Raw genomic sequence first — 15,583 nt, 5'->3', positions numbered from 1 at the left:
ACAGTATTCACAAAATAACATCGTTATATAAATCCTCTGTATGAAAATTTTTTTTTTATGCTAGGCAATAACTTACATTTTCTGTATGTAAAAAATGTAAGTTAAAATATCGTTATGCATAAATTAAGAATATTTATCACTCGTTATACACACACATATGTTTAATGATATAAAGTATAGTTAAATTATATAATGATGACAACCTGTAGATTGGTTAGTGGATTTTTATTTTATTTATATTTTTATTATGTATTCACATATTTGAATAGTAAACACGATATGTTTTATAAAATTAAAATGGATACCTTCGTACTCCATTAATCATGTCACGTTTTGTGCTGTTTTGGAAAAAAATTAATTGAATTAACATCAAAGTATCATTATGTCTTACTTTTAAAAATATGTACAATGGTAATTTGCATAGTAAAATATATTAAGATTATGTAGAATTATTATTTTAATTAATTTCATTTTATTAGTTGTTATAACCTGAATATTATTTTTTGACGATTAATGAATCAATAATTGTATTCCCCCTCCCGATATTATTGTATACAAATTGAAGAAATTGTGTAATTGTTATTACTAACTAAAAAAAATCGTGTAATTAAAAGAAATATTTTAAATGTTATAATGATATAATTATAAATACACAAAATAATTTATATTTTTATTACATACATACAAGTATATAATAAGTACAGTAAAAATATAAATTAAAAATTAAAATTAAATATTTATAAATAGGTTGAAAATAAATTTAATCAATTTTTTTTTTTTATTGTATAACTAATTTTGAATAAATGCACATTTTAAAATTTTTACATATATTTAATAGAAAAGCTAATAAGTTATTATTTTGAAGACAATATGTACTTTTGTATTTTTTAAAACCTTAAATGATAATTCCATATTGTTTTCGTAGTTAAAATGTATTCTTTTAATTTTGCATAATTATAGTAATACTCACACTGAAAAGTTATTTACTTTTTACAAGAACATGAGCACAACGCATATATAATACTATATTGCCTATACATCGCCCCTTAATAAATTATGGCTTTCGATGCTTTCGAAAAATTAGTTATAATTTTATTATTATTATTATTTATATTATTCGTTATTATTGAAAAATTTCAGTGATATATATACTTCAATTTGTTCAAAAATTAAACTAAAAAGATAATATTTTAATTGTTCAAGTTTCATTCACGAAAATTAAAAACAAATCAATAAATCCAAAATAATCATTTGTTCATAATTAATTAATTATAGACTCCAACAGTTAATAAAAATATAGAATTTCCCCTGTAATCTTATTTAGTATATTTTATTATACAAGCAATAATTAATTATTTTAATGTTAATACTCTCTTTGTGAGTATCTGTTATAAGTTCAGCTAAAATTAATCAAACAGAAATAAGTCTAGATACTGAAGATTAAAAAAAATAAACAGTTTTATTGTATTAACTAGGTATAATTAAATTTTTTTTTTGTGTCCGTACATACATGTAAAGTAAGATATTAAGTATACTAGATATTAGTAAGTAAAAATATCCTTTAATAAAATGTATTAATACTTATACTAATATACCCTAAGTTCCTTATTTATCATTTATAAAGCAGTTCTAACTTATTTTTAGTATTATTGGTATTTTTGATTAATACTTTTAGTGTGGAATTATGTTAAGGATCGAGTTCAAAAAAATGAATCTGGTTGTATTGAATAGTATTTGTACGCAGATGTATAAAAATCGTATTTACTACAAATTAAATCCCAGGACTAGAAATTTACTAAAATCCAATCACAACTTTTAAATTTGTATAGCTATAAATAAACTATACACTTTCTTTAATTATCTATTGTATTTTTTTCTGTACCTAATGTACACATGTCTATTGTTTATCTAGTATTTTTTATCTGATGTTATTATTGTTATTATTTTTTTTTTACACATATAAATTTTATTATTTACTTTGATACTTTTAAAATTATAAATTTAGATAAGTATTCTTACTTTATAATAAGAGATATTATCTCAGTATGCAGTTAAATGAGTAATTTAAATTAATTATCTATTTTACTTTGTGTACATTTTTATTTTCTACTAATAAATTATTTCATTAATTCATTCATATTTAAACAATAATTATTCCCTTTAATTAGATTAAAAGAATAAAGTTTCTTCTAAGATAAGAACTCCAGTTGGTTTTATTCTTAATAGTTATTATTTATCTTCACTTCATATGTAGTTATTATACAATAGCGTTTTTGAGTAAAAATGTGTATCTTATACGAAAATCCAAATATTAATAATGTAAATATCCAAATAAATCCAAATATATAATAATAAATTTTTATATCAACCAAATACATCTCTAGAATTTTTTTTTTTTTGTTGTGGAATATAATTTTGAAATAACCTTGATTATAACTTAAAATTTTGTTTTGAGATTTAAAAGTATATTTTAATTTAGTGAACAATTTAATATTTTTGAAATTAGTATTATTTTACATTTTAGATAATAGATTGATTTTAATTTAACTAACAGTAAAAATATATTAAAGAAAAATATGTAATAAAAATTATTAATTATAACTGTAAGCTATTAGCTTTATAAAACAATTTAGTTAAAATTTTTATGAAGACGAGATGTGTTTTACTTGTAGAATCATCTATAGCCTACAGTATATTAAATATGAAATTTATTTAATTATTGGCACCAACATTGGACATTTGTATATAATAGTTGACGAAGAAATTAGTTCAATCTTGTTTATATGAAAACTAAAATAATATAATCGAAAAATGTTAAATAAATTTATGTTGAAAAAAAGTGTGCATCATATTTTATTGTTGAATTATTATTTCTGTTTGTAAACTACGTATATTGGATAAAATAAATATTATAAAACAACTTTAATCACTAAATTTAAAACGTAGCTACATAATTTGTGAAAAATTACAACATATAATGGAAATAGATATGTAATAAATAGTACGAATTCAAAAATGTGTACAATTTTCTTTTTCTTTTAACGGTAACAATTTGCTATTACTAGTATCGTAATTGAAATCTGACAAGTAAAATACACTTGAGAAGCGCATTAATTAAAATTGAAATACGATTAAAATATAATACGTAGGTATATATTTAATCGCAGTTAATGCTATATTTATACGACGCATAATTAGTTACTTGCACAAAGATAAGAAAAACTAACTACACAATTAATAAAATATAATGATAAATAACGAATAACAAATAAATAATAATATTAAATAATATTTATATATAATATGTATATTTTAATATTTAATGTTAGGTACGAGAACGACGACGGGTTCGCGTTAAAATAATCTCTCCGTATAAATAATATAAACAGATTTTTTAATAATATGGTAGTAGTAGAATACGTACAGTATGTGTGTATTGCTTGTACGCAAATAGTGCATCGTGTTAACGAATGAAATAACTAAGTTATGAATAAGAACGGTGGCGTTCGTTGAACCACGTGCCAAAGAAGCATAGATACGTGTGGTGAAAACAACGCACATGGGTCGCAGTCTACAGCGATTAAGATAGGTACTTATTGAGTCATCATACGTTTGGTAAACAACATTATTGTAATGCGATTATTATTGTTTGTGAAAAAAACCCTCAGGTAAAATGTATTAAACGTTATACATTATTAATAATAATATACGAATGCAGATTTCTTAGGCACAGGTCGTATGAAAAAAATAAATAAAAAAATATGATTTCTTCTTTCTACAACATCTGTCTTATTTTATCGACGCAATAAATCGAGACTTTACAAAGACGCAGTCAGTAGTTGCTGCTACTGCTGTATAATAGTTGTGTATCGTAATTTTATATTTTTATTCTATTACAAACGTAGTCCGATCGCGGCCGTCAAATATTTTACGCACCGTGTGATGACGTGTTATCGAAGGTTTCGCGAAACACAGAAGAGCGTCAGAGCGAAGTCTGCTGCAGTGTCTATATATTATATAGTTTCGAGGTCTGGCGAACGAAGAGATTGTGTCAAATGAAATATTTAATGTTCAGTGGTGGCACAATGTATATTATTTATACTCGCGATCGTACATAATCATTTGAGATATTTATCATTCGACGAAATTAATCCATGCATATACACACTCCCACACCACCCAAATTTCGATGGTAATTAGACACCGGTATGAAAAAAATGCAGTGGAAAAAAAATATCTCTACAAGACCCGTAAATTTAAATAGTAAACAAATGATTATGAAAAATTATATATTCTACTTACATGTGTGATTGGGAATTTTTTACTGGTGTGCAGAATAATTTTAATTTTTTTGGTCCTTGTTTCATTACAATATAGTAAGATAATATTTCCCCTATATTATAATTATTTAAAATTAGTGCTTGCTATTTATTATTATTTCTTACACATTATTGATAACGAAAATAAAAATACTAGATAGTAATTTCATGTTATTATTCACAGTGGCGACGCAATGTGGGTTTTATTGATGCAGCTGTTTCATGAATAAAATGGGGTGGGTATGTAGTGCGACAGAAAATTTTAATACATAATTTGCACGTTTGGCATAAAATATAAAGTTATATTTTATTTTGTTTGGACTCGTTAATTTTAATATTTACTTTGAATTTAAAATTTTTACTTGGGGTGGGTACTTGATACACGTAACTGTTTCATTAGAAAATACATTTTGCGCTGCCACTAATTATTCACAATTTTATTCACGATCTATAAATTTGTTTATATAATAAAGTAAGAAAAATTATTTATTTACATGTAAATAATTTTACATAATATTTTATTTATATTACTCTATTGTAGTACATATATGATACATTTAATTTCAATAAATAATTATAATATCATTTATAAGTACATTAAATGTTTAAAATATCAAGGCACAATTTTTTTGTTTCGATGCAGTTGCTTACTCTGAAAATTTCGTGCCTCTAGTTCTAATATACGAGTACGAGACGTAGTGAAATTTTTTAATGCTATATTTTTTTCAAAATTAAGTGATTAACTTAATTGAAATACTTCATTATTTAAAATGTATGTGCTTTTTACGCAGTTTTAACTTTAAGTTATTATATTAAATATTATATTAATAGTTAATTATTTATAGTTTGTCGAGCGAAGTGAATAAAGACAGTCAGGAGTTACCATCAACTTAAGAAAATGTCACACAAGATACATTTTGAAATTCTCTGACAGTTATAACTATTGTTGGAAGTACAGACACAAAATGCGTTGTTGTAATATCACTCTTGGAATTTGGGTGATTTTATCAGTAGGTTATTTCCTTTAGACGTTTTAGAATGAATATTTCGTTTGATAGATAGGTTACAACTTCCTGAATAACCTCTTTACGTGGTACGTCAGTGGCGTACACAGGATTTTTTTTTAAAGAGGGTGTCATAATAAAAAAGCATTGATGACTTTTTTTTGCCGATCACTATTAAAAAATCATTTCTTTTTTTCACTATGTTATAAAAATAAAACAAACAAATATTATGAAATAAAAAAAACGTTTAGGTATGTATATATATATATAATCATAAAATAAATATAGTATACATAATTATAAAATAAAATCAGTACGACAGTTTTGTTTTGCCAATGTTTTAATTACTTTCTCAACTTCACGATATTTAGATATAAAACTAAGCCATTAAGCCTTAAATGGCCAACAGAACTTTGAAGTTCAATCTTATTTTTTTTTAATGCAGAAGAACTTCTTTCTGGTTAACACGACGTAACAGATAATATTGCAAACATTTGAAGCAGTTTGAATACATTCAGAAAGAGTTCTTTATTGTACTTATCGAGAGCATCTAGAAGACTATATACACTTAATTTTTGCAAATGTGTACACCATAGTTTTATTCCTACTTTAAAAACTTATTGTTCAATATAATCTGAATAAAATGCACTTAAATCTTTGATCATTTGGTTATCTTAGGTTCCATTAGAAATTATAAAACAAACGCCAGATATAATATTTGTATAGTTTCAAAATCGGTTTTGTAATTGTTGACCTAAGTTTTCTACAAACGAAAGGAATATACTAATTAAAAAAAAAAAAAAAAAATGTTTAAGGTCACCTGTAGAATAATTTGATAATGTTTTTGTCGTTTAACCTTTTATGTTAATATTTGTTCATAGTGATGATGGTTTATTAGGAAAATTTCCTTTTTTTTTTTTTGTCATCCTTTCATAATTTGAAAAGAAACTTTAAACTATTTAAGAAGGTATCATCTCTCCTTGACAACTCCCTTCCCACCGCCAGAGTACATCACTGCGGTAGGTAGCAAGTGAACTGCATGACCTATATGAACAATTTGGTCAAATTCTGTGTTAAACGTTGATTATATTAAGTGCTGAATGTATAGTTATAATATACGAATAGAATAGAATAGAATATAGAATACAATTAAAAATAATTATTAAAATTATTACTATTATTATTATACTTATTGAAATAATACAATTGTAAAATGTTAAACGTAATCTTTTTTATTCAAACACACATTTAACCAGCAAGTGCAGCTACTTGGAAAAATTATTAAAAATATTTACACGAACATAAATAGAATAACTAAGAAAATATAAAATCTACTTATGTTTTATCGGAAAAGTCATTATTATTGTTATATTAAATTCGTCTAAGTAGAACATTTATTTTTAAACTAAATTACATAAATTCATTAATACCTTTCTGTTCCTTATTAATATTTGTATACATCAAGTTTTTTTTGGAGGTATATGAATAAAAATGTATAGTTCTAATAAACTATAATTTTATATTTCGAATATGTAATAATAATTTTTTTGTTTGATTCAATGTTCTGATTTTAATCGTTTACCGAATCGTTGTCATTGAAATATTGTTGTTGAATCAGATCGTTCGGTGTTTTACGGTCTTATATATATATACGTATATAAACGTTACATACAAGAATGTAGATTTTATTTGAAATTTTAAACCTTCGGAAATCCAATCGCACTCCACACGACGAAATCGATCGTACATTCCATCATATTTATGGTTAAAAACTATTCATATAACCTTACCTTACAATTTATTGATAGTAATTATATTTTGGACGTGTGTGAATTCCGTTCGAACAACTATTTTAAAAATTTTGAGCACGTGAGTATGTATACAATAAACAATAACGAGTCCAGTTGTTAAAAACACAAAATACTCTACGTGTATGATACCGTTAATAATACAATAATAATAATAATAATAGAATAAAATAAAGTAACATGATTTCAGACTAACTGACAGATAATGTGTGCGTTTCGCCTAGTAGAGCTACACAATAATAATAAAAAATAAAAAAAACACTGAATAAGTGCATAGTTACATACACAATAGGCGTATACGTCATATTATATTATATGTGTAGACGTCAGGGCAATTCGAAGTCGTTTTGACGGCGGCTCGTTTGTGTACGTGTATGATCGTTGGCGTGACCTCAGTAATTGGCTTAGCAATGTACAACGATAAATATTGGAATGGCGATAAAGTATTATTTTTTATGATTTTGCTACACTCCGTGTCTTTCCGTAATATAATTCGTTTTCCGGCCAAGACGATTCAGGTTTAAAAGAGGTAAGATTAATAAATGTAAAATGGCTCGTCCAGAAGTACATTTAATCGTATATGCATGATGTAACAATTGCAGGAAGGTATTTCATTCTCGAGTAATTAAACCGGGGTTCGGAAAGAACGAATTACTCGGAAGACAATTCGATCATGTCGTAAGAACCGTCTGTCAGATCATATGAAGTTTTAATTTTGAAATTGTATTTTAGTAATTTCTAAATCAACCTTTTCAAACGTTATTTGTTACAATTAGAAAACCCAAAAGCATTGTGAGATTTTAAAAATAAAAATTAAAATAAATGTAAATGATATATGCACCACTTTACTTTATAACATTATAACTTATGATAATTTATATATTCATATTTATGTAACAATTTTAGTTAGTGAAAGCAATTCGTCCGTGTAGATCCGTATGTACAAGGGGCAAGACGATATGTTCACACTTCCGATACAATATCTGAAGTCGCAATACGATCTCTGCTCGTACTTCTCCCATAACGTCCGCTATACGTACTATATGGTATCCGTATACGTACTATGCGCGTACGAAAAAGGGTCGTCCGATTTGTGGAGCATCCCGCGATTGTCGACCGGAAAAACGTTGATGTGCACCGTATATCTACAGATTGTTCGAATCCGAATGCATGTTTATCATGTTTATTATTATCATATATGCACCGGATTTAGCTGTAACTTCTACCATACGTAGTTTGTGCTCGTAAAGCACAACAGTTGGCCGTTTTGGACTAAAAGTATCATACATACGTCCATTAAAACAGTGCGGGACGAGAAGCAATTGTTGTGGTAATTTAAGGAAATAAATCATAATAAATTAACCACAGATTATATACAGCGATGACATTAGATCGATTCACGATTATTATATTTCACACATCTGTATACACAGTGCAGCTAACGATCTAAGATTATATAATGTAGTGGGTTCACGGTGGAGATGGTTCGTACAAACACAAGTTTCGGCGATCGTCTGCCCGTGAAGTATTATACTACTGCAGTTGAAGACGAATCAACTGCAGAGTCATCTCTTAGGTTTTAGAAGAAGATCATCGGGTTGAAAAACGTGATGCTTCTCATCAGGGCCGTATTTAGGGGAGGGCTGAGTGGGCTACAGCCCAGGGGCCCTCATAATTTTATATTTAAATTAGGATATACAAAAAATATTTTACTAATATTTACATATATTTAATTAAATAATATTGAACTTTATTTGGACGTTTCAAAAATTTAATTTTACTAACTAATAATAGATGTATTCGCGTTTATTGACAATGAACAGTGTTTAAAAATCTAGATAAGATAGGTTTTTATGTCGTTCGTGTGCACTAGAGATGGGCGATTTAAATTGATTTTTTAAAAAATCGATTTTGTTGTTGACGATTTATTGATTTTAAAATCGATTCGACAAGGGCAATTTTATCTCTGAATAGATTTTTATTTTTTTCGATTTAAATTTTTTTTTTCACTTGGAACTTGGTACATCGATAATTTTTTCCATTATTGTAAAATCTTGAACACTATATAATATGTGGGCATCTTTTCTCGATATTTGTTGATATTCAGAATTTGGAATTTGGAACGTCCTTGGTAATTTATATATATTTTTAAGTATATTTTTTTTCTCTCTCCCATACTCTTATTTATCTTTAATCAAAATATCAACTAATAATTATATATAATGTATGTTATGTATTATAAAATCAAATATTAAGGCGAATTTCCACCATACGGCCTGTTCGAAATAGTTATGTCTAAAATATTCTCGGGGTAGTTCGCCGGCACCGCCGGTCTACGACCGGGCGCACAGCGGCACGTGTTTCTGGGAAAAAACCGGTTTGCGGGCGGCGCAGCCGCGTAATTTCTAGAATTTTCAAGCTACCGTGCGCTACGGATATAAAAAGGCCGACATGCCCCGGACTTTACACAGTTTCTTCTGTTACGCAGTCAATTAGTTGTTGTTGTAAACTATAGTAATCGCCGGGATTACTTTTTATATTTTCATATCGTGTACTGTCACGTTTTTATCGGCATCGGGCCGAATATTATATTAAAATAATGTATGTCGCGTTCTGCCGACAATGGGCCGTAGCATTGTAATTATTAGTGTTTTATGTTTAATATACAGTCCACTTTTTAGTTCATTAAATTATGTTGGTTCAGTGTTTTATCGACATTATTATTACCTGACCAGTCTCTTACGGTGTTTTATACACCCGCAAAACTTAAACCCAGATATAGTCGCCAACACGGCCAATTGTTTAAATCGTATTGAAAAGTAGTACCATTTAGGAACTACGACAACTTCCGATCACATAAATGCGTCAGTTAAGGGAATTCGCACTAAGTGTAATTGTTAATAAAATTCTATTTATATTAAATATTTGTTAAATCGAATACGTAATAAAGCAACATTTTTCTATTATTCAAAAGTGCTAACGATCTATTTATTCCATTAACTCCATAATTATCGGCATTTTTATGTATATATAATGTATATAAACATTAAAAAAAAAATCGATTCAATTTGGTCGATTTTTAAATCAATCGACTTTATCCTTTCGATTTAAATCGATTCACTTTAAAGAATCACCTATCTCTAGTGTGCACCTTCAATTGTAAGAATATTAGTAAATGTGTTTCATAATATACACATGTGAGTCTGGAATTATGCGCCAAAATGTTGTAGTAAACACGATAGTTAATGACAATAATTGACCGTCAGAATTGAGATTAGTTTTTGGAAATATAAAATACACATTTCAAATATCCGTCTATAGGTAAATTATCGTTATTTGTTCGTTACACTTATTGCAAGTCAGACATTTGTTAATATTAGTTATGTATACCTACAATAGTTACAGACTCCAGTAGTCTAGTTGTTTCTTATATTATAAGTTATTAACCAATGAATAGTGTTATAATTTAAAAAAGGAATAAGATCGTCATAAATTAAAGCGATTTCATATGAGTAGTGTAGATAAACGTAAATTGGCAAAAGAAAAAGATATAAAAATACAGAAATAATTTCAAAAACTAGAAGAATGACAGTTTTTTATAACACAACCTAACACAACACTTCTGAGGTTAGTTCAAAGTTTAACAATTACTATATGAAGAATAAATATTACTTTTAATAATATATGTTTTATATATTTTATATTTAATCCTTTCAGTCACCATGTACATTGTAATGTACATACATTTTTATATTTGATAGTAAATTAATGATAAGAGCTACATGCTTGTTTGAAATACCTATGAACTGGTAATCATGTTTCGGATCAGGATAAAATATAATATTTCGGATAAGTGTTACCAACAATATAAAATACAACTAGAAAAGTGAAAAAATTTGATAATCACATCGCAATTATTTATCCATGTTTTTTTTCCTGCCTAAATGTTTATGATAAGGTAAAATCATACGTATTTTTTTTATCAATTGCCAATATTATTGAAACATTCCCACCGGTTTCATTATCTTACATGAAAAATTACAGATCGTGTATGAAGTGGTATGTATGTATATTGGAATGTGCATTGGGACCAAGACCGTATCTGGGGGGGTCCAGGGTGTCTGGACCCCTCCCCGAAATTTCTTCAATATTTTACAAATGTTTAAAATACTTATATATTTTTAATACCAACATAAATATTTTTAGTCAAAAATGATTTAAGCTCTAATTAATCATTGACTGCTTTTAATTTTATATCATAATATAATATGAAAATATGATATTAATTTTAATAAAAGAAGATCAAATCTTTTTCTGTCTTATTTTTAACCAAATATCAAAAGTTAAAATCTTAATTCAATAAAATTACAATATACATGTTTTGGTTCCCTCCCGAAAAAAATTTATAGGTACCGCCTTGATTGGGACTCTCCGGCTTAGCGCGACGGCACACTAAGCTTTTATTTGTTTGTTGTTCTGCGTTCGGTGTATTACGGTGTGTACAGTTTTATACTTTTTGGATGTTTTGTGCGTCATTGTATTATAATTATTTATTGACCATCATATTTTTAAAATGAGTAAGCTCACTCAAGTAGAGCTTTTTGATTTATTGGATGGAAATATCTCTGAACTAAGTGAAATAGGAAATGATACAGTTAGTGTTGGAGAGATAGAAGAGCTATTGGCTAATTTCGATAAGAGTGAAAATTTTGAATTGCCTGACTACAATGAAATTGAAAATTTAAATGACATCCCAGAAGTTGTTATCCCCAAATAGTTTAACATTGAAAAAAAAATGTGAAATGGCTATACAGAAACCTTTTTAGACCCTCTAAAGTAAATTTAAATGAAAACTACTAAATATGATTATAAATGTTATTTAATAAGTAAAAAAATATTTTTTCTTGTTTATGTGTAAGGGCCCACACAATGCATTCCGCCCAGGGGCCACCACATACCTAAATCCGCCCCTGCTTCTCATACTACATAACATGAACGTTATAATGATATACGTTTGAATATAAAACATTAATATCGATAAAAAAATGAATTTTCTGAATGTTCCGTTATCAATTTCAGTTAATTCAATGTTAAAGATATTATTACCTGTTATCTGTATATCAAGAACAATAAATAATTAGTTGGAAATGGTGAGCGAACGACAAAAGTAACAAGGATGACTTCTGCGATTTCAATGCGGTAATTCTATTAAGTGGCATTACGAATTATTTTACTTTGCATCATTATAATTTGTCTTTATATAGTTTATTATATACAGTTTCCTGTTCATAATCATATCTTTTAAAGATATTGTAATTATATTCAATGGTCAGTCTATTATATTATTCATTGATAAAAGCTATTCGTCGGTTGATTTCTTTCGGTGACGCGTATCAGACTTGCCTAATTTATTTTTTAATTTGCCTAATTAATTGTTCAAAAATGGAAATCGTCGTGTATACTCGTTCGCGTTTTCGAACAATATTCATGGAGCTCCACAAAAGTCTTTATAGATCACACAATGGTTGTAAGTTTTTGAACATGGTTACACTTATATAGCCAATATAGCCTTCTGCATACTTATGAAGTAATGAGTCAAAAATTGTCTGCTATTGCAATTACAAGGCGAAAAACTTGTACCGTATGTTGTGATGTTTTAAGAGTAGAGGTGGCTTATGTAATTTTCCTATAGATACGGAACCAACTTTACTGATCCTGTAGGTTGATAAAAATATACAAATACATTAATGCCATTGATACTAAGTAAAGATGGAATCGGAACAGGACGCAGATCAAGTGTATACTGCCAGTGGTGCATTTAGAATATATACGTCCCGGGGAGAAATTATTTTACTGCCCCCCTCCCCTAGCTTGTTGCTACTCTATACAATCTCAGACCTTCCCTTCCCAGCCACAATTAATGAAAAATATGCTTCTTGGTTATTTTAAATGATATATTATAATGTATGTTCTAGGATTTAGATAATACAATTTCAACGTGTTTTGTTAAATTAAAAAATATTAAAATTATTTGGTGTTATTATATTAAATATGGTTACAAACTAAACGTTACACAATAATAAAATAAAAATAACACAATGTGTGAAGTTTATTGTGCAAGGATGATGACTATGTTCTGTGTGTTCAACGCATCTAGTAAATCTTGCACTAGGTACCTACGTATTCTATAACAACTTAGGACTTATATTTAAAAGTACCATAGAATTTTAAATAGTTATTTTGATTAGTTTCTAAGAGAAAGATTAATTAGTAATAATAGTAAATGTGATTGTTGAATAGAAGATGTTTCAAATTAAAAACGTAAGTAATAAAATTACATGACAAGTAATATATGCGTAGTATGAAAATGTTCATTAAAAAAAAAGCATTGTGCTGTCTTCGAAAGAAAACAATCAGAAACAATAAAAATGTCTTACAGCATTTTTACTTAAAGCTAATCTAATGGCGGAAATAATGCATTGCTTTTACAATCGAACGACTGAGAGCACATGGTGCATGAAATTCTTAGTAATAATGTCCGAAGAAAGTTTTTATGCCGTCAACATATGCCATATGTTTTATATACAATAATATCAGAATAATTTAATTCATTAAACTATATACGAATATGATTCATTTTATTGGCAAGAAAGTGTTATTGAATTATTCATGTCCTTGAATAATCGATATGTACTATGTTTATAGTTCATGCAAAAATAAAAAGGTGGGATTCGATTTTTTTTTTTTTTTTTGTAAAAACACAATTTAAAACATTTATTTCTCTGTTCTCAATTAATTAAATAGTTACCCCAAAAAGACTCAAAATATATCCATTACATGAATTGGTTTAATAAAAATGAGCTATTATGTGACGCATGAGTGTTATAGTATATATTAGTTTTTGGTCAAATTTGGTCACATGATATATTTTGTGTAACCTGCAACTATTTCTATGAGGCTGTTTAGTAGTATGATTATATACATTCTATTTATATATTTATTATATATATTTCAAACAAAAAAGATAGGATACAGGAGACTAAATCATCAATGACTGAATCATTGTGGTGGATTTCGCACAAAAATTAGAAACAATGACAAATATTTGCTTTTTAAAAGGATTCTGACAATACATTGTAAGTACTTGTAATAATATCGTTTTTCAACAGACTTATGAGATTGTTCAAATGTGGTTAGGTTTCAATTAAATTAATTTTGTGTATATATTTTCAGCTTTGCTGACTAAAATTAATGCACTTTATGGTTAGAAATCTATAATTGATGTTGTTGTAAAAATGAGTTGAATATTATAAGGTACAGCAACTAGATGAGATTTTCCAATAAATATTCATGCAGGTTATTTTTTAAATATTTTTCACACTTCATATGTTGTTATTTACAAGTTAATAAAATAAAAATTTTAAAAATACATTACCGTAAACCAATATACTTTTAATTTTTTTTATAACATTACATTTTAATTTTAAAGTAGAATACATTTTTGAAATGCGTGATTCTATAACTAACTTTGTTATAATGTGTAAATGTATTAGAAAATGTTTAAACATTCCATTAAATTCATTCACATACGTTCTCATATTTTTGGGCTGGAAAGCATTCAATTATTTACGAGACAGTCTAAAACAATACACAGCTCATGTGTATATTATGTATTTATATCAGCATATTATTTAATATTATATTAATACTATAATAGTATATATAGGTGTAAAAGCGACAGAAACCAACCGGGATTAAAATTATTTAAAATTATGAGTTTGTCGAAATCATAAAAAAAGATAAATGCGTAAATAGTTTATTCTGTAGGGCCTTAGCATTATTATTATTATTATTTTTTTTAATCTTTTAAGTATATCATATGATTTTGAACCGGATTTTGTACATATATAATATGTTATTTATGGAGTGAAAATAAACGAAACCTTTGAATGGAAATAAGTATCAAATGACCATAATATTGGGTCTACCGCAATTTTCATGGAAGGTCAACGAAAAGAAAACAATTTTGAAGACGTTTTAACAGTGACAAATGTAACGTTCACAAACAGTCTGCAGTTAATTTGTTTCCTTTTCATACAGTTCTGTATAAAATCGTATTATTTTGACAGGAAGTATCTTTATTTGTTTGAAATTAATTATCACATAAGTTGATAACTAACGAAAGTTAAAGCTTAATATTTTAAGTTTAGCAATTCAAAACTGTTCAATTCGAAAAAAGACACCATATGTTTCTTAAGAACAAAACACGATACGATGTAGGTCAACCTTGCTTGTTTTGGACACATAACAGTATAAACACGATAATAAAAAAAAATATCAAAGTCATCTTATGATAATACATTTGATAGCTGCGTAATAGCAGCACGAGTATACATTGATGGGATACATTTTAATAATAAGACGTCATTCAAATTATTTGAAACTATGTCAA

General features: G+C 27.1%; 1 protein-coding gene across 4 annotated transcripts in view; it reads right to left on the bottom strand.

Moving 5' to 3' along the window:
* The window catches only part of LOC112680425 (protein phosphatase PP2A 55 kDa regulatory subunit), a 74,437-nt gene that overhangs the window by 21,946 nt on the left and 36,908 nt on the right, over positions 1-15,583 (bottom strand). The window contains exon 1 of one of the 4 annotated variants that reach the window (XM_025550511.1): positions 7,114-7,198. The exons of the other annotated variants lie outside the window; for them this stretch is intronic. The gene's annotated coding sequence lies outside the window, so the exon portion shown is untranslated. Of the gene's footprint in view, positions 1-7,113; positions 7,199-15,583 lie in introns of those variants that run through there. 4 annotated transcript variants of the gene reach the window in all.

This window comes from Sipha flava, unplaced genomic scaffold (assembly GCF_003268045.1).
Source record: "Sipha flava isolate LNK unplaced genomic scaffold, YSA_version1 176_pilon_pilon, whole genome shotgun sequence".
NCBI lineage: Eukaryota > Metazoa > Arthropoda > Insecta > Hemiptera > Aphididae > Sipha > Sipha flava.
This window is presented reverse-complemented; position numbering and strand designations above follow the sequence as displayed.